The 25233-nt window shown below is 39.3% G+C and overlaps 1 protein-coding gene across 5 annotated transcripts in view; it reads right to left on the bottom strand.

The window, feature by feature from the left end:
* The window catches only part of LOC115105458 (dual specificity tyrosine-phosphorylation-regulated kinase 1A), a 58275-nt gene that overhangs the window by 23628 nt on the left and 9414 nt on the right, over positions 1–25233 (bottom strand). The gene's annotated exons all lie outside the window — the stretch shown is intronic.

Genomic DNA, 25233 nt, shown 5'->3' with positions numbered 1-25233 from the left:
GGCTATGTCGTAACCTTGATTATTACCTATATCTAATTATTTTCTGGTGCTGCACCTTCCAACCATAAAAGCCCACACCCACTTGGGAGCCAGGCCCCCACCACTGGGGAGCGAGGCCCAGCCAATCAGAATTACTTTTTTTTCCACAAAAAGGGCTATATTGCAGACAGAAACACTCCTAAATTTCAGCTGCTGTCTGGGTGGCTTGTCTCAGACGATTCTGCAGGTGAAGATGCCGGATGTAGAAGTCCTGGGCTGGTGTGATTGCACATGGTCTGCGGTTGTGAGGCCAGTTGAACGTACTGCCAAATTCTCTGAAACAACGTTGGAGGCGGCTTATGGAAACATTAAATTCTCTGGCAACAGCTCTGGTAGACATTGCTGCAGTCAGCATGCAATGCATTGTACGATACCTCAAAACTTGACATCTATGGTATTGTGTTGTGTGACAAAGTTGCACATTTTAGAGTGGCCTTGTATTGTCCCCTGCACAAGGTGCACCTGTGTAATGATCATGCTGTTCAAACTTCTTGATATGCCACACTTGTCAGGTGGATAATTATCTCTGCAAAGGGTAAACGCTCACTAACAGGGATGTAAACAAATTTGCGCACACATTTGTGGGGAAAAAAGTAGCTTTTTGTGCATGACATTTGTCCTGATCATGTAGGCCTGATAATTGTTCTGTCTAATTCAGTGTTTTTTCCCAAATTAAGTTCTGTTTGTTTTTCCAGGTTTCAGATTTCTTTCCTGTTGTTCATGTTTTTGTTCAGAAAAATCACACTTTTTTTTTTAAATAGAAAAATCAACAAATGTGGATGTTCTAAGTCCACAATGTTTAAACCACATCAGTAGACCACTTGAGTTCAGGGAAAAAGCTAATACGTGTTCATTTTTGGGTGTAGATACCCTTTCAATTGAAGTGTGCAGTCTGCTCACCAGCAAAAGACTTGCTTGGTTAGCACATTTCTGTAGCAACCTTTATTTTTTATTTTATTTATTTAACGAGGTCAGTTAACTTAGGGATCAGCATCCCGTCAACGGGACAGTTGTAAATCATGCAACGCCTTATGTCACGATCGCAGATTTTAGAGAAACAACAAATGTCGTTACATATAAGTGTTTGATATCGGCTGAAAGCTTAAATTCTTGTTAACATAACTGCACTGTCCAATTTACAGTAGCTATTACTGCGAAAAAAATGCCATGCTATTGTTTGAGGAGAGGTCCTAACAAATAAACACGTTTTTCACCACGATAGGTTTGATAAATTCACCTCTGAAGGTGAAATATGTACTTACATTCTGAAATCTTGCTCTGATTTATCATCCAATGGGTCCCAGAGATAACATGAAGAATCATTTTGTTAGATAAAATTCTTGTTCATATCCTAAAAAGGTGCATAAAGCATGCACAATCGATCTTGTATTTCCACTTGAATTTGCAAAGAAAGAAAAAGAAAGATCTAACCCTAAACGTTGTTTCAACCAGTCAAATGACGTTCATATGTATTCCTCAGAGATCCTAGAATGTAACCAGACTTCCCTATATCATTAGGGGTGTAGTATAACCTATAGGACACCAAATTTGGTCAGAGAGCGACACCTTCATGGCACACCGATGACGCGGGCGGTCTTCACTTGATCGACTCTAACTTTGTCAAATAAGCACCAATCAGGGTCAAACAAAGCTAGCTAGATAGCCAATGAGCTGGGCTTTACGGGAGTATCCCATAAAGTAAACCCTGTATCTGTAGCAAAATGTAGCTGCTTTTTCCTTTTGGACAAAAAATATCCAAATATTCAGAGTTATGACGTTATGAAAACTGGTTGTTTTGAAAATGTTGAAATGTAGTTCAATCATGTTGTCATGTAGTTCAATCATACGTCAAGTGAAACTTTGCACATACACTGCTGTCATCATGAGGATATCATCAGAATTACAACCAGAGTGATGGCTGGACCTTTCTGTTGCATTACAAAGATGGTGGTAGGGGGGGGGGGGAAAGTTTTTTTCCTTTGTATTTTCTTCTACCAGATCTATTCTGTTATATTCTCCTACATTCGATTCACATTACCACAAACTTCAAAGTGTTTCCTTTTCAAATGGTACCAAGAATATGCGTTTTTGCTTCAGGGCCTGAGCTACAGGCAGTTAGATTTGGGTATGTCATTTTAGGCGAAAATTGAAAAAAAGGGTCTATCCCTAAGATTTAATAACTAATTCTTATTGACAATGACGGCCTACCCCGGCCAAACCCTAACCAAGAAGACGCTGGGCCTATTGTGCGCCGCCTTATGGGACTTCCAATCATAGCCGGTTGTGATACAGCCTGGAATTGAACCAAGGTCTGTAGTGACACCTCTAGCACTGAGATGCAGTGCCTTAGACTGTTGCGCCACTCGGGAGCCCGAGTTTGCTAAACAAATCACCACTGGATTGATGCAAATAATCATGATATCATTCTTCCAGGTAGGCATAGACTTTTGAGTTTTTTGGGGAACGCCTTTCCACCTACCAGAAGACTGTTGTCATTAGCACCATCACTAATGGCTACACATAGTACTAGACACATACAGACAGGGGCATTCCTGGGCCGTTGCCTCTTCAGAAAGTTGGTAGGAAAATACAAATCGCTTATGCATTTCTAAATGTCTTATCGTAATCTTGGGCAAATTAATAAATGTTCTAATAAATTCAATACATTTAGTAGATTTCCTACTATTCAATACATTTTTGAATATTGTTGAATTCCGTTTTAATGTCTGGATTCCATGATTCCAGATTTTATAGGGCCCTAGGCATTGGTCTTTAAACCACCAATGCCATTTTCATGAGATAAAAAATCTCATGCTAATTGGACAGCAAATAATATTCTGATAAATCAATACATTTAGTATCCTCTTCATATATCGCATTAGTTGTGCATGGAGATTGGTTCACGTCGTTTCTCAATCGTATTATCTTTCTACTCTGACCGTCTGTTTTGGGCTCGGTCTCGCTACCAAACATGCAATCTTTTTTTAACAGAACTGGAATATGTTCAAAATCCCCACTTGCGCCTCCATTATCGGTAATAATGGGCATACCACATATAGCATCTGTCGGTCATTGCTCTGGGTATACCTCAAACAGCAAAGTGCACAAACCTGGCCACGCTTGATATATCAAACTTTTGCTATAGCCAGTTGACAGGCATGCTATAACAGCTCTTTTGCCAGTCAACATTTTTAAACAACTGTTGCAGTGGCTTAACCTGTTAGTACTCTAGGGGCAGTATTTCATTTTTGGATAAAAAGACGTGCCCGTTTTAAGCGCAATATTTTGTCACGAAAAGATGCTCGAATATGCTTGGAATTGATAGTTTTGGAAAGAAGAGAGTCTTACGTTTCCAGAACTGCAAAGATTTTCACTGTGAGTCCCTTAGAACAAATGCTTCGGGCAAAACCAAGATGTATGACCGACCAGGAAATGAACAGGATTTTTGAGGCTACGTTTTCCATGATCGCCTTATATGGCTGCGAATGCGACAGGAATCAACGGACACTTTATCTTGTTTCCCCAAGGTCTCTGCAGCATTGTGACGTATTTGTAGGCATATCATTGGAAGATTGACCATAAGAGACTACAATTGCCAAGTGTCCCGCTTGGGGTCTGCGTGGCATTTGGTGCGCAAAAGTCAGCTCCCAGTGTTTTTCCATTCGAATCAGACAACAAAGCAGGCTTCAAGGACGGTGCTTTCAATGGAGAGAAATATGAGAAACCACCTTCAGGATTGATTCAAACAACGTTTTCCATGTTTCAGTCGATATTATGGAGTTAATTCGGAAAAAAGTTTGACGTGTAGGTGACTGAATTTTCGGTTAGTTTCGGTAGCCAAATGCATAGTAACAAAAGGGAACGATGTGTCCTACACAAGAATCTTTCAGGAAACACTGGACATCTGCTATGTAACTGAGAGTCTCCTCATTGAAACATCTGAAGTTCTTCAAAGGTAAATTATTTTATTTGATTCCTTGGCTGGTTTTTGTGAATATGTTGCGTGCTAAATGCTAACGCTAAATGCTAAGCTAGCTATCACCACTCTTACACAAATTATTGATTTTCTCTGGTTGTAGTAACGATACCGCATGCGGGATGGGGCGGACTATGAGGTTAAACGAAGGGATGGAATGGAAATTGTTACGAAATAGCAGCGTCGCTAACATGCCACATCATCATGAGCATTAAAACAGAATTCAACGATATTCAAAAATGTATTGACCTTAGTAGGGAATCAACTAAACTTATTGAACATGTATTAATTTGCCCAAGTTTATCATAAGACATGAACAGAATGAATCAGTGAATCGTATTTCCAACTTTCTGAAGAGGCAAAGAGAATGCCCCTGTCTGTGTGTGTGCGGAGCGCGCGTCGACCATTGTGTAACTGTTCGCGATGATGTTAATGAAAACAGTCTTCTGATAGGTTATCCAAAAACGTTCTCAATTAAATGTTAATTACAAAGCAGCCTATGCTTAACTGGCAGAATATCATGATTATTTTCACCAATCCAGAGGGTATTTGTCTTGCAAACTCTACCATAATGTGTGCTACAAAAAGCTAAAACAATAGCCTCTTGCTAGGTGCACACTTGAATTAAAAGGTTACACCCAAAAATAGAAATTTCTCAGATTTTTCCCAGACCTCAAAAATGGTCTCCTGATGTAGTTTAATTATTGTTGTGGACTAAGAACATCAAATGGGAAAATAGAAAACAAAAACAGAGAAAACAATATTTGGCAAAAAAAATCTAACAGATTTTATAGGACCCTACCTAATCATTTTAAATACTTAAGGCCATGCAAAATCACAAATACACTATACTTAACACTTATTTTTTCTTTTTTTCAAGATGTGGGCTATTACTTACTTCTTTTGTGGTAATAAAACACATCGTTTGAAGAAAACATCAGTTGCAATTCATATATAAGTAAGACTTTAATCTCAGGAGAAGACTGGTTAAATGTTAAAAAATGATCAATGTTCTTTTACTTAGAAAATAGAGGTAAGCAAGCACTGGCAAATCCTAGAGGAAAACCTGGTTGTCTGCTTTCCAACAGGCAGACACTGGGAGATGAATTCCCCTTTCAGCAAGACAATAACTTAAAAAACAAGGCCAAATCTATACTGGAGTTGCTTACCAAGACAGTGAATGTTCCTGAGTGGCCAAGTTACAGTTTTGACTTAAATGTCTATGACAAGATATGAAAAAGGTTGTCTAGCCATTATCAACAACCAATTTGACAGAGATTGAAGAATTTTGAAAATAATAAATGGGCAAATGTTGCACAATCCTGGTGTGGAAAGCTCTTAGGTATTTACCCAGAAAGTCACTCACAGCTGTAACAGCTGGGGTGTTGGTTAAATTATATTTTTAAACAAAAAATGAACCGAGCAGCAGTTTTTTTCCTGTGATCGCCAGAGTGGGGAAAGTTCATTGAGACACGGAACGGAGTGTGCGCAAAGACCACTCCATGTGGGATTTCAAACTGCTCAACCGCTCACATATTCTGACTGGTAGGAAGGATGTATGACATGCTTTTCACATTTGTATCCCAAACCATTATCTTTTATCATGTATAAAAGTTAGCCTGGCTGATGCAACCCCACGTGACTCTCAGCGCTAATCTAGAAAGAAGGCCGTTTGGAAATGCAATATTCGCTCAGAAATTGTGCGACAGGTTTGATTGGTTTTCTTTTTTTATATATATAAAAAAATCTGAGAGGTAGATCTCAGCTTTCTTTTTGACTGCTAAAGTGATTATAACTCAAGAGTCGGTTGGTGACCACTGTCATAGACTATTCATGGCACCGGTATCGCCAGGATATAGCGGTATCTTTGAGGAAAGCCTTGCGAGCACTCTTAGTCTTCGTGGGTGGGGGTGTTTTTGTCTTATAATATGAAATTACAGTAGGCTACCGGTAGCCTGTATTGATTACCCTTTTCAGACATAATGCAATGTGGCCCCTTGAAAGCGCCTCGGCTACGTCATGTTTGTCTGTTAGGGTAGGCTACACTACAGATTTTTAAATGCCGACACAAAACCTTCTCTGGAGAGGTGAACGGGCATTTTACCTGTCTGTAAAGGAATGCAGCTTCTGAAGCAGGACTAACGTCCACTAGGCGACCAGAACTCTTAATCAAATAATCTCAAACTGCTGCGCGCAGCCTGCCTGCAGACCACCCTTTCCTAAAAAAGTTTGTTAAGTACCGTGATTTACCAAGACATTTTCTAGAAAGAAAACATTTAGCTACCCAACCATTAAAAAAAACAGCAGCACATAAATCAGGAATGTTTGTTGTTGTTAGGGAAACAATACAGAACATTCTACGCCGGAGCAGAATTGTAGTGTCTGAAAAGGTACATACGCGTCAAATTTGTATGAATTATTGTCTAAAAAGTTGCAAATGCTTGCTATCAACATTTTACTGTAGCTGCATTTTATGTCTGTGAACGGTCACGGTGGATATAACTTCATTGCCCGAACCTTAAAAGGTCATTCATATGTTACAGGGCCATTATTCTGCATTGTAAATTGACGTGGAATTGTATGAAACAGATTTTTAAAAATGGCAGTTTAAATGTTAAGCTAAATTCTCCATTTGTCACATCCCTTAAATCTAGTAGAGATGGGTATTTGAAATCTATTTCACTATTAAAATAATATGACATGTTTACAGATATTCGGATAGTCTAAATAAATAAAAATGCTCTTAGATCTCCTGATCAATCAGAATGACGCAAATACCGGTACCACAACAGCTGGCGTGGTTGTTTTTTGACTGTTATTCTCCAGTAGTTTTGGCTAACAGTCAGCAACAATGAAAGAGAAGTCTGATTTTCACCATGATAGAAATGATTATGTTTCAAAAACGTTTTCTGGTGAGTGTTTTGCATTGATCTGTGTTATCAGTGTTATCACTAGGCTATTTGAAGTGGACAAAATACCATAGGCTACTATTGTTAGAACTGACTGAAGGGCTACATGTAATATGAAAATAAAGCACCTTTGTTTAAAATGCAACCTGAATGAGAGAAGAAAATGTTTGCCATAACAACACCAAAAATGGATGAGCATGCTTTGTAATGTTTATAAAACTAGAAATGTATTACTAGTAAGAAGTAATGTGGTATATTGCTCAAGCCTTTTGACCAAGAGCCATAAAGTATTCACACCCCTCGACTTTCCACATTCTGTTTTGTTATAAAGTAGGATTCAAATGGATTTAATTGCCATTTTTGGTCAACGATCTACACAAAATACTCTAAATGTCAAAGTGGAAGAAAACTTCTAAACACAGATGACGTTCTACAACTGAACATCAAGAATCAACAAAGTGCCTGCCCTGTCACAAAATAATGCTGAGTGATACAGCATATTTATTATTATAGTTTATGACTCCACGCTGACATTTTTCGCTGGGCGATATGGCCAAAATATATCACAGTATTTTTCACATTTTTGACAGTATAAACGTATGAGACAGTATTTCATGTTTCTGAATAAGAAAAACAGTAACAAAATGTTTACAACTTTATTTAACTAGGCAAGTCAGTTAAGAACACATTCTTATTTTCAATGACGGCCTAGGAACGGTGGGTTAACTGCCTTGTTCAGGGGCAGAACGACAGATTTTTACCTTGTCAGCTCAGGGATTCAATCTTACAACCTTACGGTTAAAAGTCCAACGCTCTAACCACCTGCCTTATATTGCACTCCACGAGGAGTCTGCCTGTTACGCGAATGCAGTAAGAAGCAAAGGTCCGTTGCTAGCTAGCATTAAACTTATCTTATAAAAAACAATCAATAATAAATCACTAATTAACTACACATGGTTGACGATATTACTAGTTTATCTAGCGTGTCCTGCGTTGCATATAATCGATGCGGTGTGCATTCGCGAAAAAGGACTGTCGTTGCTTCAATGTGTACCTAACCATAAACATCAATGCCTTTCTTAAAATCAATACACAAGTATATATTTTTAAACCTGCATATTTAGTTAATATTGCCTGCTAACATTAATTTCTTTTTACTAGGGAAATTGTGTCACTTCTCTTGCAACAGAGTCAGGGTATATGCCGCAGTTGGGGCCGCCTGCCTCGTTGCGAACTGTGTGAAGACTATTTCTTGATAACAAATACAGCCAACTACACCAAGCGGGAGATGATTTAACAAAAGCGCATATGCGAAAAAAGCGCAATCGTTGCCCGACTGTACCTAACCATAAACATCAATGCCTTTCTTAAAATCAATACACAGAGGTATATATTTTTAAACCTCCATACTTTGCTAAAAGAAATCCAGGTTAGCAGGCAATATTAACCAGGTGAAATTGTGTCACTTCTCTTGCGTTCATTGCACGCAGAGTCAGGGTATATGCAACAGTTTGGGCCGCCTGGCTCGTTGCGAACTAATTTGCCAGAATTTTACGTAATTATGACATAACATTGAAGATTGTGCAATGTAACAGGAATATTTAGACTTATGGATGCCACCCGTTAGATAAAATACGGAACGTTTTGTTTTCGAGATGATAGTTTCCGGATTCCACCATATTAATGACCTAAGGCTCGTATTTCTGTGTGTTATTATGTTAAAATTAAGTCTATGATTTGATAGAGCAGTCTGACTGAGCGATGGTAGGCACCAGCAGGCCCGTAAGCATTCATTCAAACAGCACTTTCGTGTGTTTTGCCAGCAGCTCTTCGCAATGCTTCAAGCATTGCGCTGTTTATGACTTCAAGCCTATCAACTCCCGAGATTAGGCTGGTGTAACCGATGTGAAATAGCTAGCTAATTAGCGGGGTGCGCGCCAATAGTGTTTCAAACGTCACTCGCTCTGAGACTTGGAGTAGTTGTTCCCCTTGCTCTGCATGGGTAACGCTGCTTCGAGGGTGGCTGTTGTCGATGGGTTCCTGGTTCGAGCCCAGGTAGAAGCGAGGAGAGGGACGGAAGCTATACTCTTACACTGGCAATACTAAAGTGCCTATAAGAACATCCAATAGTCAAAGGTATATGAAACACAAATCGTAGAGAGAGAAATAGTCCTATAATTCCTATAATAATTACAACCTAAAACTTCTTACCTGGGAATATTGAAGACTCATGTTAAAAGGAACCACCGGCTTTCATATGTTCTCATGTTCTGAGCAAGGAACTTAAATGTTAGCTTTCTTACATGGCACATATTGCACTTTTACATTCTTCTCCAACACTTTGTTTTTGCATTATTTAAACCAAATTGAACATGTTTCATTATTTATTTGAGGCTAAATGTATTTTATTGGTGTAGTATATTAAGTTAAAAATAAGTGTTCATTCAGTATTGTTATAATTGTCATTATTACAAATACAAACAATTGTCCAATTAATCGGTATCGGCTTTTTTTGGTCCTCCAATAATCGGTATCGGTGTTTAAAAAATCATAATCGGTCGACCTCTAGTGCCAACACATACATTCTAAGTGATTTCAAAATGGGTCTTTCTCCATTCTGATTGTTTTTTAATGCGGATGACAAATTTCAGTTGAATGCACTCAGGTGTACAACTGACTAGGTATCCCCCTTTCCCTTCGCACTGTTCAATTAAACTTCAACCAAACATATTTTTTATGCATTTTCAACCATTTCTGCACGCATTTTAGATCATTTCCACATAGGGCTGCATGAAAAAAAGAAATGGAGGCCATTGTGATTTGATTCGCAATTTAGATCTAAACACTTGGGTGAACTGTTGGAATCATGGAGTCAGGGCGCATAAGCTATTTACTGTGCTTTAATTGAGGACCGAACAGCAAGCAAGGGTTACGTTAAGGCAGGATTCTGCATTTTTCATGCAGAAAATGAAAGATAACGCAGAAAAATATCTTGCTGTGTTTTGTAAACGCAGATCTAAAATATTATTATTGGAAATTCTGCTCAGCTTCAGTCAGGGTTCGCTCCAAATCATGAATGTAAATGTAGTAATTTCGTGCTTGAGTAACACTTCTCCACCCAGATGTTCCTGACTGGCATAGTTACAGCTTTGACTTAAATCTGCTTGAAAATCTACAGCAAGACTTGAAAATGGCTGTCACGCAATGATTAACAACCAACTAGACAAAGCTTGAATAATTTTTTTAAAATAATAAATGTGCAAATATTGTACAATGCAGGTGTGCCAAGCTCTTAGGGATTTACCCAGAAAGACTCACAGCTGTAAACGGTGCCAAAGGAGATTTCTAACATGTATTGACTTTTTTTCCACATGGACATTAAAGTAGTTTGTGTAGATCGTTGATGAAAAAATGACAATTACATCTATTTTAAACCCACCTTGTAAGACAACAAAATGTGGAAAAAGTCAAGGGGTTTGAAAACTTTATGAAGGCAGTGTAGTTAACTCACAGACTTCGATAGCTAGCAATCTAGCTAAAATTATCTGAGAAGACACTATAGTGGCCTGGATATATGATGACATTGCTGAAGTAGAAAAGTAATTGACAAATTTACTTTAGAGAGATAGCAATTGTCATAGCTAGAAAAAATCTTTTTTTAAAGACCTAGCTATCCATGCTAATGTTAGTTAAAACCAGGCCCCTCAATCTTAATCTAGCTATCTTAAATTATACTCCATCTCCAAAAGGTGTTCATACTAATGATTTGCCTCCTTTAGAAATGTAATTGTTTTCCAAAGTCACTATAATCCTCTTTAGACTAAATCGTCATCATCACATGGCAGCTCAGAGAATGCCACTGAGTAGTATCGGGAATTGGTCCTCAAGAGAACGTTCAAAACAATAGTGACGAAGCACGCAACCCATGAATAGCAAGAAAGATATATATCTAGAAACTTACTTCATGAATGGTTGATGCTGCTGCTGTAGATTTCAAGATCAATACAATGCTTGATGGAGCTGCTAGGAAATCCATGTGTACCTAGCCTGAAATGTAATGTAGTGTAGTCCGATTATCCAATTCCGAGATGCATATTGGAAGAACTGGTCAAATTTACTTTTCGTCAGCCAACAAGATGAGTAGGCCTAACGAACAGCAAACAATCTACTATCCCCATAGTTCAAAAGTCGACCTATTCTATTCTGTAAAATAAATTAATATTCCAAAAATAGTCTGGGACAGTTGTGGGATGCAATAGATCCCAAATTAAATACAACCACAAGCAACAACAAAAAACATATTTATGCAATGTAGCTGACACAACAGATCAGAACGTTTAGCTTAAACTGTTCATAAACCATTAGGCTATTTCTTTATTATAAGCGCAGCAATGTGCACATGGTAGTAGGCTATAAGCGCCAATGTTCCATTAGCGGAAAACACCATTATCAAAAGTGAACACAAAAGCAATTATGCATGTAATGCTTTTATTATAAATTAGCATTTTTATGGTGAAAATGATCTTCCCCAAACTTGAAACTTATATATGCCAGATAGGCACTACACCCCTTGTAAAGCAGATTAATGTGCTTAATTTTAAGAAGTTATTTGGCCACTAGTTGTGATACAACCCTTATTCAAACACATAGGCCTATGGGCTAGGGTACATGAAGTGTGTGACTATGATTCAAAAAAGTTGCACAAAAAAAAGGTATTGTTTCTTATGCTGGGCATCATTCACAAGTGATAATATATAATTCACAAGTGATAGGCAAATAGTCACCCACCAGACTGTTCTTGATTTGTCTTTACATATACAGAATAATATATACGTGACATTTGTTCTGATTTAGAATGGACCATTATCATGCACCTGTATCGAAACAGGGGCAGCAGGATGTGGAACGTTATCTATGCACTTATATGGCAAATAGAGGATGCTTTCACCATGGTTTTGTTCTCGCCAGCCAAGTAGGCTATACTCCTGTTGTAAATATAAGCAATGTGCTAAATATTACGGAAGTTGAGAAATAAATATAGTAGGCCTAGCCTATAGAAAGCTGATGAGGTACTCATCTTTTTATTAGTGGCCATTGGGGTTGCACATTTGGGGGAATATTCAGAGATGGAAACTTTCCGTGGGAATTAACAGAAATGTATGCAAATTAATATTAATACCATTTAAATGTAGATGTTTTTTGCATTGGATATATTTACGATATCATATGGAGAGAGAAACATAAGCCTATTACAATTAGGTCTACTTATGATAAGGTAAATTATTAAATCCTTCCAATAGAAAAAAAACAAAAAAACAATTTAGTAATGAATTGAACTTTAATTAAATGAGTTGACACGTGGGATGATTTCACTGAACAACAAAAGAAACTAAAGCTTTGGTTGTCTTCCTCTCAGGCTTCCAGGTCTTCTCCCTGGACCTCCTCAATGTCCACCTCTTGAATATCAGACTGAGGCCTCATCTTCACTGTCACTTTCCAACCTTGTTGAGGATGGCTAATTGTCAGGCTCAAAAAGCCTCAAATTTGCCCAGATGGCTACCAATTTTTCACTCTGTGCCGGCTGATGTTGGTGGGAATTGGAGGATGATGGAGGCAACAGCGGAAGACCCTCAGATGCATAAAGTCCCTTCCACCAGGTGATATGTTGGCACGACTGCCATATTGCATCTCCATTCCAAATCCCTTGCTTGGAAGTATACTTTGCCAGTCTGCCAATAACCTTGCCCTCATCCAGGCCAAGGTGGTGAGACACGGTAGTGATGACACCATAAGCCTTGTTGATCTCTGTACCAGACAGGATGCTCTTAACAGCATACTTGGGGTCAAACATGTATGCTGCAGCGTGTATGGTTTTCAGGCAGAAGTCTTCACGCTTTTTGATGTATTTCAGAACTGCAGTTTCCTCTGCTTGGAGCAACAGTGAAGTGGGCAGGGCAGTACGGATTTCTTCTCTTACATCTGCAAGCAGAGTTTGAACATCAGACACAATGGCATGGTCGCCCTGAATCCGTGCAATGGCTACTGCTATAGGTTTCAGGAGTTTCAGGCTGCTTACCTCTCTCTCTCAAAATACATAATCCAGGAAGATCCTCTTGATGGGGCTGTCCATATCAGCAGACTGTGATATGGACATTTCTTGGAGAGACTCCTCCCCCTCCAGGAGACTGTCAAACATGATGACAACACCACCCCAAAGGGTGTTGCTGGGCAGCTTCAATGCGGTGCTCTTATTCTTCTCATTTTGCTTGGTGAGGTAGATTGCTGCTATAACTTGATGACCCTTCACATACCTAACCATTTCCTTGGCTCTCTTGTAGTGTGTATCCATTGTTTTCAGTGCCATGATGTCCTTGAGGAGCAGATTCAATGCATGAGCAGCACAGCAAATGGGTGTGATGTGAGGGTAGGACTCCACCACTTTAGACCAAGCAGCCTTCATGTTCGCAGCATTACCTGTCACCAGCGCAAATCCCTTCTGTGGTCCAAGGTCATTGATGACTGCCTACAGCTCATCTGCAATGTAGAGACCGGTGTGTTTGTTGTCCCTTGTGTCTGTGCTCTTGTAGAATACTGGTTGAGGGGTGGAGATGATGTAGTTAATTATTCCTTGCCCACAAACATTCGACCACCCATCAGAGATGATTGCAATGCTTTCTCTATGATTTGCTTGACATTCACTTGAACTCTGCATCCAGCAAATGATTAGATAAAGCATGTCTGGTTGGAGGGGTGTATGCTGGGTGAAGAACATTCAGAAATCTCTTCCAATACACATTGCCTGTGAGCATCAGAGGTGAACCAGTTGCATAAACAGCTTGAGCAAGACATTCATTCGCATCTCTACCTACATTCCTCCATTGAGTAAAAAAAAATCAGATTCCAGGAGAACCATGAGCTGTTGCTATCGATAAGGTGTCTGATTCATCATTTTCAACTTGAATAGAAGTAGAGGGACTTTTGTCAGCGTTTGCTTGTTGTGAGCGCCGAGGGAACTTTATGCATTTGGCTAGATGATTCTGCATCTTTGTTGCATTCTTCACATATAATTTGGCACAGTATTTTCAAATTTACACAGCTTTTCCATATAGATTAGCTGCAGTGAAATGTCTCCACACATCAGATTTTGTGGCATTTTCCTGTAAAGATTAGGAAAAAAAATGAGTAGAAAAAAATACAATTCCATGTACAAATAAATAGTTAACCTGTTGCTTCTACTCGGGACGCTTGCGTCCCAACTAGAGCTCTGGAAATGCAAATGCGCTACGCTAAATGCTAATAGTATTAGTTAAAACTCAAAAGTTCATTAAAATACACATGCAGGGTATCGAATTAAAGCTACACTCGTTGTGAATCCAGGCAACAAGTCAGATTTTTAAAATGCTTTTCGGCGAAAGCATGAGAAGCTATTATCTGATAGCATGCAACACCCCAAAAGACCCACAGGGGACGTAAACAAAATAATTAGCATTTCGGCGTTACACAAACCGCACAATAAAATAGAAAACATTCATTACCTTTCACCATCTTCTTTGTTGGCACTCCTAGATGTCCCATAAACACTATTTGGGTCTTTATTTCGATTAAATCGGTCCATATAAAGCCTAGATATCGTTATATGTAGACTGTGTGATAAACGAAAAAAACATTGTTTCAAAACGTAACGTCATTTTTTTAAATTCAAAAGTCGACGATAAACTTTCACAAAACACTTCAAATACGTTTGTAATGCAACTTTAGGTATTAGTAAACGTTAATAAGCGATAAAATTCATCAGGAGGCGATGTAAAGATCATTAGCTGTCCGTCTGGAAAAATGTCCGGCTAGAAACTCAATATCCGGTCCTAGACCGGATTAGATACGGTGTCCTGTATGTGTTTGACCAAGAAAAAACTCAAAGGGAAATGACAAGACTCTAGACACCGTGTGGAAGCTGTAGGTACTGCAACCTCAGTCAATTAATTGTGGTTCACCTTTATCAATGGGATCAAGTAGCGCATGGATATATTTTCCCATTTTCAGTGATCAGTTTTTCCTGTGCTTTTCGATGTAAATGCCGTTCTGGTAAAGCCACAGCAGTGATTTAACCAGTTTTTTAAACGTCTGAGTGTTTTCTATCCACACAGACTAAGCAAATGCATATACTATATTCCTGGCATGAGTAGCAGGGCGCTGAAATGTTGCGCGATTTTTAACAGAATGTTCAAAAAAGTAGAGGGTCGACTGAAGAGGTTAAGCAGTTAGATTAAACAACTCCTTTGTAAGATAAATGTTTTAAAATGAAACATGTATGGAAACTGTGAATTAACACTCCAGGCTCAAGCAAGCTAAAACCCACATGGTAGCAAAAACTAACTAGCAAAAGTTGTTAACAAGTTAGAAATGATTTAAACACACTTTGCTGTAGGCTACTATTTACTAGTTAACAAAAAATTATGTATGTCTTATAAAATATATTCACCCCACCCAGTATTATAATCAAAACTTAGAAAACCAGAAAGCATGTAGTCCTTGGCTCAGACAGAGTAGTAGGGTGGGCTCAATAGCATCTCATTAGTGTGCAAGATTTTGAGAATCAGTTGTACATGTGATGGAAGAGTGCACCGCACATGTGTTGGAAGAATGCACTGTGCATGCAGAGGGTTGCAATTCCATTGAATTGGGGATAGTTTAACCAAAATATGCCACAACACCTAGAATTTCCTTATGTGTATCCCACAAAAAAGTTCACTGTTATAAGCTAACTTTTTTGATGAATTTAAGCCAAATTCCTAAAATTCCCAGGTTTAACTTCCCATTAAAAATGTCCAGAAATTTACCGGAAAGTTTCCGACCCTTTGCAACCCTAGTGGCCATCGCACCGTTTTCTCACGCAATAGCATAGCCTATAGAAATGTTGCACAACATGAGCTCATGAAGTGTTTGATTAGATTATTGAATACATTTGCATTGATGTCAGAGTGATTAGGGGGACAACAGAGTTCTGAGCTAAGGCAGTTAGCAAGTTTGTTAGGATACTAATGACCAGCAGCCGCATCAGAGCTTGGAGAAGCCTAATTGCCGAGACTAAACGGTCATGTGGAATTTGACTGCCTTCATGACTCGTGACCGCCGGTGTGGTGGTAATACGGTCACCGCAACAGCCCTAGGCATAACCAGCATCAAAACTAGGAAGTAATATGTAAATAAAGGATGAATGTTAATTGGTCTATTATAATCAGATTGCCGGGTGACATGTGGCAGGCCAGAATTACATCCCACCCGAACAGGCAGAAATTTTCTCACCAAACAGCTCTTACACAAAAAGGGCATTATCATCATTTTCACAATTTCAGTGTTGTTATTTCGACCTCAGTTTGGAAATATTAGGGCTGTCTCCGACAAAAACGTTCAGTGTATTTTTCCATATAGACACCCCATATGTGTTTAAATAAAATCAACTATATGCACTGAGCTTGTCTGATGCTTTAAGCGCACCGTTTGAATAAACAAGACAAAAATGACTGAAGGGGGAGTCAGAGATCAAGATAACCAGAATAAAAAAATGTAAAGACAACTGTACCCTAAAGGCTACAACCTTTATGTGGAATGCCAATTTATCTTACAATGTTTACCAATCTGCATGTCAGTTATGGTTTCCATATGCACTGTGGAACAGTTTAATTAAAATAATGTCTTCGACCCGGGTGGAGCAGTGGTCTAGGGCGCTGTACTGCAGCGCCAGCTGTGCCATCAGAGACTCTGGGTTCGCGCCCAGGCTCTGTCGTAACCGGCCGCGACCGGGAGGTCCGTGGGGCGACGCACAATTGGCCTAGCGTCGTCCGGGTTAGAGAGGGCTTGGCCGGTAGGGATGTCCTTGTCTCATCGCGCACCAGCGACTCCTGTGGCAGGCCGGGCGCAGTGCACGCTAACCAAGGATGCCAGGTGCACGGTGGTTCCTCCGACACATTGGTGCGGGTGGCTTCTGGGTTGGATGCGCACTGTGTTAATGAAGAAGCAGTGCGGCTTGGTTGGGTTGTGTATCGGAGGACGCATGACTTTCAACCTTCGTCTCTCCCGAGCCCGTACGGGAGTTGTAGCGATGAGACAAAACAATTGGATAACACGAAATTGGGGAGGAAAAAAGGGGTAAAATTCGAAAAAATAATAATGGCTTCGTACCTCAAAATAATTATCATGTGATTAATCAAAATTCAATCTAAATGGAAATTATACAAATTTTAATGCATAACTTCTATTGCCATTGCCAACTATGTAAAAATAGCCTACATAAAGCCAACAAATATGAACATTGCAGCCTTCAGGTAAAAAATATCCTGATAAAAATATCCTATGTATCACATTGGCTACACATGGTCGGTCTGCAACGAACTTGAAACATTGTATAAACTATCAACTGGGTCCGGCCCTAAATTTGACCTAGCAAACTTGCAACATTGCATAAAATATTATTGGCCCTCAAGAGTTTCTGCACCAGTGGGCTCCAGAAGTTATGGGAATTCATTAAATGTATTACTGGTGATACATTACATACACAAGATTATGTGGATACCCCTTCAAATTAGTGAATTTGGCTACTTCAGCCAAACCTGCTGTGGCTAAGGTGTACAAAATATAGCAGGTGGATGAAATTGAGCACACAGGCATGCAACCTCCATAGGCAAACATTGGCAGTAGAATTGCCTTACTGAAGAGCTCAGTCATAGGATGCCACCTTTCCAACAAGTTGGTTTGTCAAATATCTGCCCTGCAAGGGCTGCCAGGTCAACTGTAAGTGCTGTTATTGTGAAGTGGACATGTCTAGGAGCAACAACAGCTCAGTCGCGAAGTGCTAGGCCACACAAGCTAACAGAACGAGACCGCTGAGTGCTGAAGCGCGTAAAACTAATCTGTCCTTGGTTGCGATACTCACTACCGAGTTCAAAACTGAGTCTGGAACCAACGTCAGCACAATAACTGTTCGTCGGGAGCTTCATGAAATGGGTTTCCAATGCCCGAGCAGCTGCACAAAGCTAGGTCAATACCGAAATAGTTTGTTGAGACCGGTGTGGAAGAACTTGACTGGCATGCACAGAGCCCTGACCTCAACACCATCAAACACCTTTGGGATGAATTGGAACGCCAGCTGCGGGGCAGGCCTAATCGCCAAACATCCATGCCCAACTTCACGAATGTTCTTGTAACTGAATGAAAGCATGTCCCCACAGCAATGTTCAACATCTAGTGGAAATCTGTCCCAGAAGAGTGGAGGCTGTTATAGCAGCATATATATATATATACTCATACACCCCGATTTTTTGTGTTTATTTTTATGTCTTTTTTTGTGTTAACTTCTTGGATATAGGGGGCGCTATTTTAATTTTTGGATGAAAAACGTTCCCGTTTTAAACAAGATATTTTGTCACAAAAAGCTGCTCGACGATGCATATAATTGACAGCTTTGGAAAGAAAACACTCTGACGTTTCCAAAACTGCAAAGATATTGTCTGTGAGTGCCACAGAACTGATGCTACAGGCGAAACCAAGATGGAATTTCAAACAGGAAGTGCCCCAGATTTTGAAGGCGCTGTGTTCCAATGAGCTTACACTTTCTGTCGTTTCCCCAAGGTGTCTGCAGCATTGTGACGTATTTGTAGGCATATCATTGGAAGATTGACTATAAGACACTACATTTACCAGGTGGTCGCTTGGTGTCCTCTGTCGCAATTATTGCGTAATCTCCAGCTGCAGTACTTTTACGTTTGCTACTGAGGAGAAACCCAACTGCCACGAATGATTTATCATCGAATAGATATGTGAAAAACACATTGAGGATTGATTCTAAACAACGTTTGCCATGTTTCTGTCGATATTATGGAGTTAATTTGGAAAAAAGTTCGGCGCTGTAATGGCCGAATTTTCGGGGGGTTTTCTTAGCCAAACGTGATGAACAAAACGGAGCGATTTCTCCTACACAAATAATATTTTGGGGAAAAAATGAACATTTGCTATCTAACAGAGTCTCCTCGTTGAAAACATCCAAAGTTCTTCAAAGGTAAATTATTTTATTTGAATGCTTTTCTTTTTTTTGTGAAAATGTTGCCTGCTGAATGCTAGGCTTAATGCTATGCTAGCTATCAATAATCTTACACAAATGCTTCTGTAGCTATGGTTGAAAAGCATATTTTGAAAATCTGAGATGACAGTGTTGTTAACAAAAGGCTAAGCTTGTGAGTGAATATATTTCTTTCATTTCATTTGCGATTTTCCTGAATAGTTAACGTTGCGTTATGGTAATGAGCTTGAGGCTATGATTACGCTCCCGGATACGGGATTGCTCGATGCAAGAGGTTAACAGCCTCTACCCCCAAGCCATAAGACTGTTGAACAATTAATCAAATGGCCATCCGGACTATTTGCATTGACACAGCCCCCTCCCCCTTTGTTTTTACACTGCTGCTACTCACCGTTTATTATCTATGCATAGTCATTTACCTCAACTAAACGTGTACCCCCGCACATTGACTCGGTACCGGCTACACCTGTATATAGCCTCGTTATTTTATTGTGTTACTTTTTACTTTATACTTTCGTTAATTTAGTAAATATTTTCTTAACTCTATTTATTGAACTGCATTGTTGGTTAAGGGGTTGGGGTTGTAAGTAAGCATTTCACGGTAAGGTCTACACCTGTTTGTAGCATGTGACAAATAACTTTTGATCACTACACACGATAGGCGGATTTTCTTGCCTTTCAATTGCCGTTTACCGCAGCGCGTCTGAAGACCTTTGGGATAGGGGGCAACATTGTCACTTTTGGATGAATACTGTGCCCAGAGTAAACTGCATCCTACTCAGTCCCAGATGCTAATATATGCATATTATTATTCGTATTGGATAGAAAACACTCTGAAGTTTCTAAAACTGTTTGAATGATGTCTGTGAGTATAACAGAACTCATATGGCAGGCAAAAACCTGAGAAGAAATCCAACCAGGAAGTGGGAAATCTGAGGTTTGTAGTTTTTAAACTCTGCCCCTATCGAATTCACAGTGGGATATGGGTTATGTTGCACTTCCTAAGGCTTTCACTAGATGTCAACCGTGTTTAGAACATTGTTTCAGGCTTCGACTGTGAAGTGGGACCGGATGAGAGCTCTTTGAGTCAATGGTCTGGCAGAGAGCCACGCACTGGTCACGCGCATTTCACATGAGAGCGACCTGCGTTCCATTGCTTTTCTACAGACAATGGAATTCTCCGGTTGGAACATTATTGAACATGTATGATAAAAATATCCTAAAGATTGATTCTGTACTTAGTTTGACAAGTTTCTTCAACCTGTAATATAACTTTTTGAACTTTTCGTCCGACTGGACCTGAACACGCTTTTGGATTTGTTTACCAAACGCCCTAACAAAATACGTTTTTGGGACATAAATTATGGACATTATCTAACAAAACAAACATTTATTGTGTAACTGCGATTCCTGGGAGGGCATTCTGATGAAGATCATCAAAGGTAAGTTAATATTTATAATGCTATTTTTGACTAATGTTGACTACGCAACATGGCGGATATTTATTTTGGCTGGTTTGGGCTCTGAGCGCCGTACTCAGATTATGGTTTTTCCGTTAAAAAGAATTGAAATCTGACACAGCGATTGCATTAAGGAGAAGTGTATCTAAAGTTCCAAGCATAACACTTGAATTTTCATCAACACTTATAATGAGTATTTCTGTGAATTCATGTGGCTCTGCACAATCACCGCATGTTTTAGAACTACTGAACGTAGCGCACCAATGTAAAATGAGATTTTTTATATAAATATGCACTTTATCGAACAAAACATACATGTATTGTGTAACATGAAGTCCTATGAGTGTCATCTGATGAAGATCATCAAAGGTTAGTGATTAATTTGATCTCTATTAGTGCCTCCTCTCTTTGGCTGGAAAAATGGTTGGGTTTTTCTGTGGCTTGGTGGTGACTTAACTAGAGATCAGCTGATTAATTAGGGCTGATTTCAAGTTTTCATAACAATTGGAAATCGCTAATTTTGGACGGCAATTTTTTTTTGGTACACCTTTATTTAATCTTAATTTAACTGGGCAAGTCAGTTAAGAACACATTCTTATTTTCAATGACGGCCTAGGAACGGTGGGTTAACTGCCTTGTTCAGGGGCAGAACGACAGATGTTTACCTTGTCAGCTCGGGGGATCCAATCTTGCGACCTTACAGTTAACCTCTTGCTTCTACTTGGGACGCTTGCGTCCCAACTAGAGCTCTGGAAATGCAAATGCGCTACGCTAAATGCTAATAGTATTAGTTAAAACTCAAACGTTCATTAAAATACACATGCAGGGTATCGAATTAAAGCTACACTCGTTGTGAATCCAGGCAACAAGTCAGATTTTTAAAATGCTTTTCAGCGACAGCATGAGAAGCTATTATCTTATAGCATGCACCAATACACTACAACACAAAAGCACAGCAGGGGACGTAAACAAAATAATTAGCATTTCGGCGTTACACAAACCGCACAATAAAATAGAAAACAGTCATTACCTTTCACCATCTTCTTTGTTGGCACTCCTAGATGTCCCATAAACACTATTGGGTCTTTATTTCGATTAAATCGGGCCATATAAAGCCAAGATATCGTTATATGTAGACTGTGTGATAAACAAAAAAAACAGCGATTTCACAACGTAACGTCATTTTTTAAAATTCAAAAAGTAGACGATAAACTTTCACAAAACACTTCGAAATACGTTTGTAATGCTACTTTAGGTATTAGTAAACGTTAATAAGCGAGAGAGCTCTTCCAAATGATCTGGGCGGAGACTGGAGGTAAGTGGTTCCCCTGATTCGGTTCAACCAAGAATCAAAGATGATTCAATTCACAAGACTCTAGACAACATGGGGATGCTGCGGGAGTTGAATCCTCGGTCTTATCTAATTCGGCTCACTGTGAACAATTGCTGGAAGTGGCGCAAGGATATTTATTTCCATTTTCTGTGATCAGGTTTTCCTGCGCTTTCCGATGTAACGCACGTTATGTTATAGCCACAGTCGTGATTTAACCAGTTTTAAAAACGTCCGAGTGTTTCCTATCCACACATTCTAACCATATGAACGTACTATATTCCTGGCATGAGTAGCAGGGCGCTGAAATGTTGCGCGATTTTTAACAAAATTTTCAAAAAAGTAGAGGGTAGGAGCAACAGGTTAACTAGTCCAACGCTCGAACCACCTGCCTCACGAGGAGCCCAGCTGTTACGCGAATGCAGTAAGAAGCCAAGGTAGGTTGCTAGCTAGCATTGAACTTAATCATAATCACTAGTTATAACTACACATGATTGATGATATTACTAGTTTATGTAGCATGTCCTGCGTTGCATATAATCGATGAGGTGCGCATTCGCGAAAAAGGACTGTCGTTGCTCCAACGTGTACCTAACCATAAACACCAATGCCTTTCTTAAAATCAATACACAGAAGTATACATTTTTAAACCTGCATATTTAGCTAAAAGAAATCCAGGTTACCAGGCAATATTAACCAGGTGAAATTGTGTCACTTCTCTTGCGTTCATTGCACGCAGAGTCAGGGAATATGCAACAGTTTGGGCCGCCTGGCAGAATTTTAGGTAATTATGACATAGCATTGAAGGTTGTGCAATGTAACAGGAATATTTAGACTGATGGATGCCACCCGTTAGATAAAATACAGAACGGTTCCGTATTTCACTGAAAGAATAAACGTTTTGTTTTCAACATTCGACCATATTAATGACCTATTAAAGGCTTGTATTTATGTGTGTTATTATATTATAATTAAGTATATGATTTGATATTTGATAGAGCAGTCTGACTGAGCGATGGTAGGCAGCAGCAGGCTCGTAAGCATTCATTCAAACAGCACTTTTGTGTGTTTTGCCAGCAGCTCTTCGCAAGCACAGCCATGTTTATGACTTCAAGCCTATTAGCCCAATGGTTGGTGTAACCGATGTGAAATGGTTAGCTAGTTAGCGGGGTGCGCGCTAATTATGTTTCAAATGTCACTCGCTCTGAGACTTGGAGTAGTTATTCCCCTTGCTCTGCAAGGGCCGCGGATTTTGTGCAGCGATGGGTAACGCTGCTTCGAGTGTGGCTGTTGTCGATGTGTTCCTGGTTCGAGCCCAGGTAGGGGCGAGGAGAGGGACGGAAGCTATACTGTTACACTGGTAATACTAAAGTGCCTATAAGAACATCCAATAGTCAAAGGTATATGAAATACAAATGGTATAGAGAAAGTCCTATAAATACTATATTAACTACAACCTAAAAACCTCTTAACTTCTTAAGGTATAGGGGACGCTTGCGTTCCACTTGGCCAAAAGCCAGGGAAAATGCAGCGCGGCAAATTCTAATAAAATGATATAAAATCACACATGTAAGATACTAAATTAAAGCTACACTCGTTGTGAATCCAGCCAACATGTCAGATTTTAAAAAGGCTTTTCGGCGAAAGTATAAGAAGCTATTATCTGATGATAGCACAACAGTAAACAAAGAGAGTAGCATATTTTAACCCTGTAGGCGCTACACAAAACGCAGAAATAAAATATAAAACATGCCCTACCTTTGATGAGGTTCTTTTGTTGGCACTCCAATATGTCCCATAAACATCACAATTGGTCCTTTTGTTTGATTAATTCCGCCCATATATATCCAAAATGTCAATTTATTTGGCGCATTTGATCCAGAAAAAAAACGCTTCCAATTTGCTACAAAATATTTCAAAAGTTGCCTGTAAACTTTGACAAAACATTTCAAACTACTTTTGTAATACAACTTTAGGTATTTTTAAACGTTAATAATCGATCAAATTGAAGACGGGTCTATCTGTGTTCAATACAGGAAGACAACAAACCAACGCTACTTTTCAAGTCTTGCGTAACTCTCAACAGTGTTACCCAGTTCCTAAATGGCCGTACTTCTTCATTGCACAAAGGAATAACCTCGACCAAATTCCAAAGACTGGTGACAAGCGGTAGGAACTCAAAACAAGTGCCTAAGAAATATAGTTTCCCAATGAGAACACACTGAACAGACAGAGACCTAAAAAAATAAAAATATGAACGGTTAGTCCTCGGGGTTTTGCCTGCTACATAAGTTCTGTTATACTCACAGACATGATTCAAACGGTTTTCGAAACTTCAGAGTGCTTTCTATCCAAATCTACTATTAATATGCATATCTTGTATTCTTGGCATGAGTAGCAGGAAGTTGAAATTGGGCACGCTATTTATCCAAAAGTGAAAATGCTGCCCCCTATACCTTAAGAAGTTAACTTGGAATATTGAAGACTCATGTTAAAATGAACCACCAACTTTCATATGTTCTCATGTTCTGAGCAAGTTACTCAAACGTTAGCTTTTTTACATGGCACGTATTGCACTTTTACTTTCTTCTCCAACACTTTTGTTTTGCATTATTTAAACCAAATTGAACATGTGCCATTATTTATTTGAGGCTAAATTGAATTTTATTGATGTATTATATTAAGTTAAAATAAGTGTTCATTCAGTATTGTTGTAATTGTCATTATTACAAATAAATAAAATATATAAAAAATATCGGTCGATTATTCGGTATCGGCTTTCTTTGGTCCTCCAATAATCGGCCGACCTCTAGTATAAATATTCACTTACCTTTGATGATCTTCATCAGAATGCACTCCCAGGAATCGCAGTAACACAATAAATGTTTGTTTTGTTTGATAATGTCCATCATTTATGTCCAAATAGCTTCTTTTGTTCGGGCGTTTGGTAAACAAATCCAAAAGCGCGTTCAGTTCCAGCCGAACGTCGGACAAAAAGTTCCGTTACAGCCCATAGAAACTTGTCAAACTAAGTATAGAATCAATCTTTAGGATGTTTTTATCATAAATCTTCATTAATATTCCAACCGGAGAATTCCTATGTCTGTATAAAAGCAATGGGATGAGAGCTAACTCTCTCGTGACCGTGCCTCAGAGCCTGTGGCACTCTGCCAGACACCTGACTCATCCCTCTCTTATTCGGTCCCACTTCACAGTAGAAGCCTCAAACAATGTTCTAAAGACCGTTGACATCTAGTGGAAGCCTTAGGAAATGCAACATAGCCCCTATTGTAGATACAGTGGAATATTGGTTGAGTTAAAAAACTACAAGCCTCAGATTTCGCACTTGCTGGTTGGACTTTTCTCAGGTTTCCGCCTGCCATATGTGTTCTGTTGTACTCACAGACATCATTCAAACAGTTTTAGGAACTTCAGAGTGTTTTCTA

The sequence above is a fragment of the Oncorhynchus nerka genome, linkage group LG22, assembly GCF_034236695.1.
Source record: "Oncorhynchus nerka isolate Pitt River linkage group LG22, Oner_Uvic_2.0, whole genome shotgun sequence".
NCBI classification, from domain to species: domain Eukaryota; kingdom Metazoa; phylum Chordata; class Actinopteri; order Salmoniformes; family Salmonidae; genus Oncorhynchus; species Oncorhynchus nerka.
This window is presented reverse-complemented; position numbering and strand designations above follow the sequence as displayed.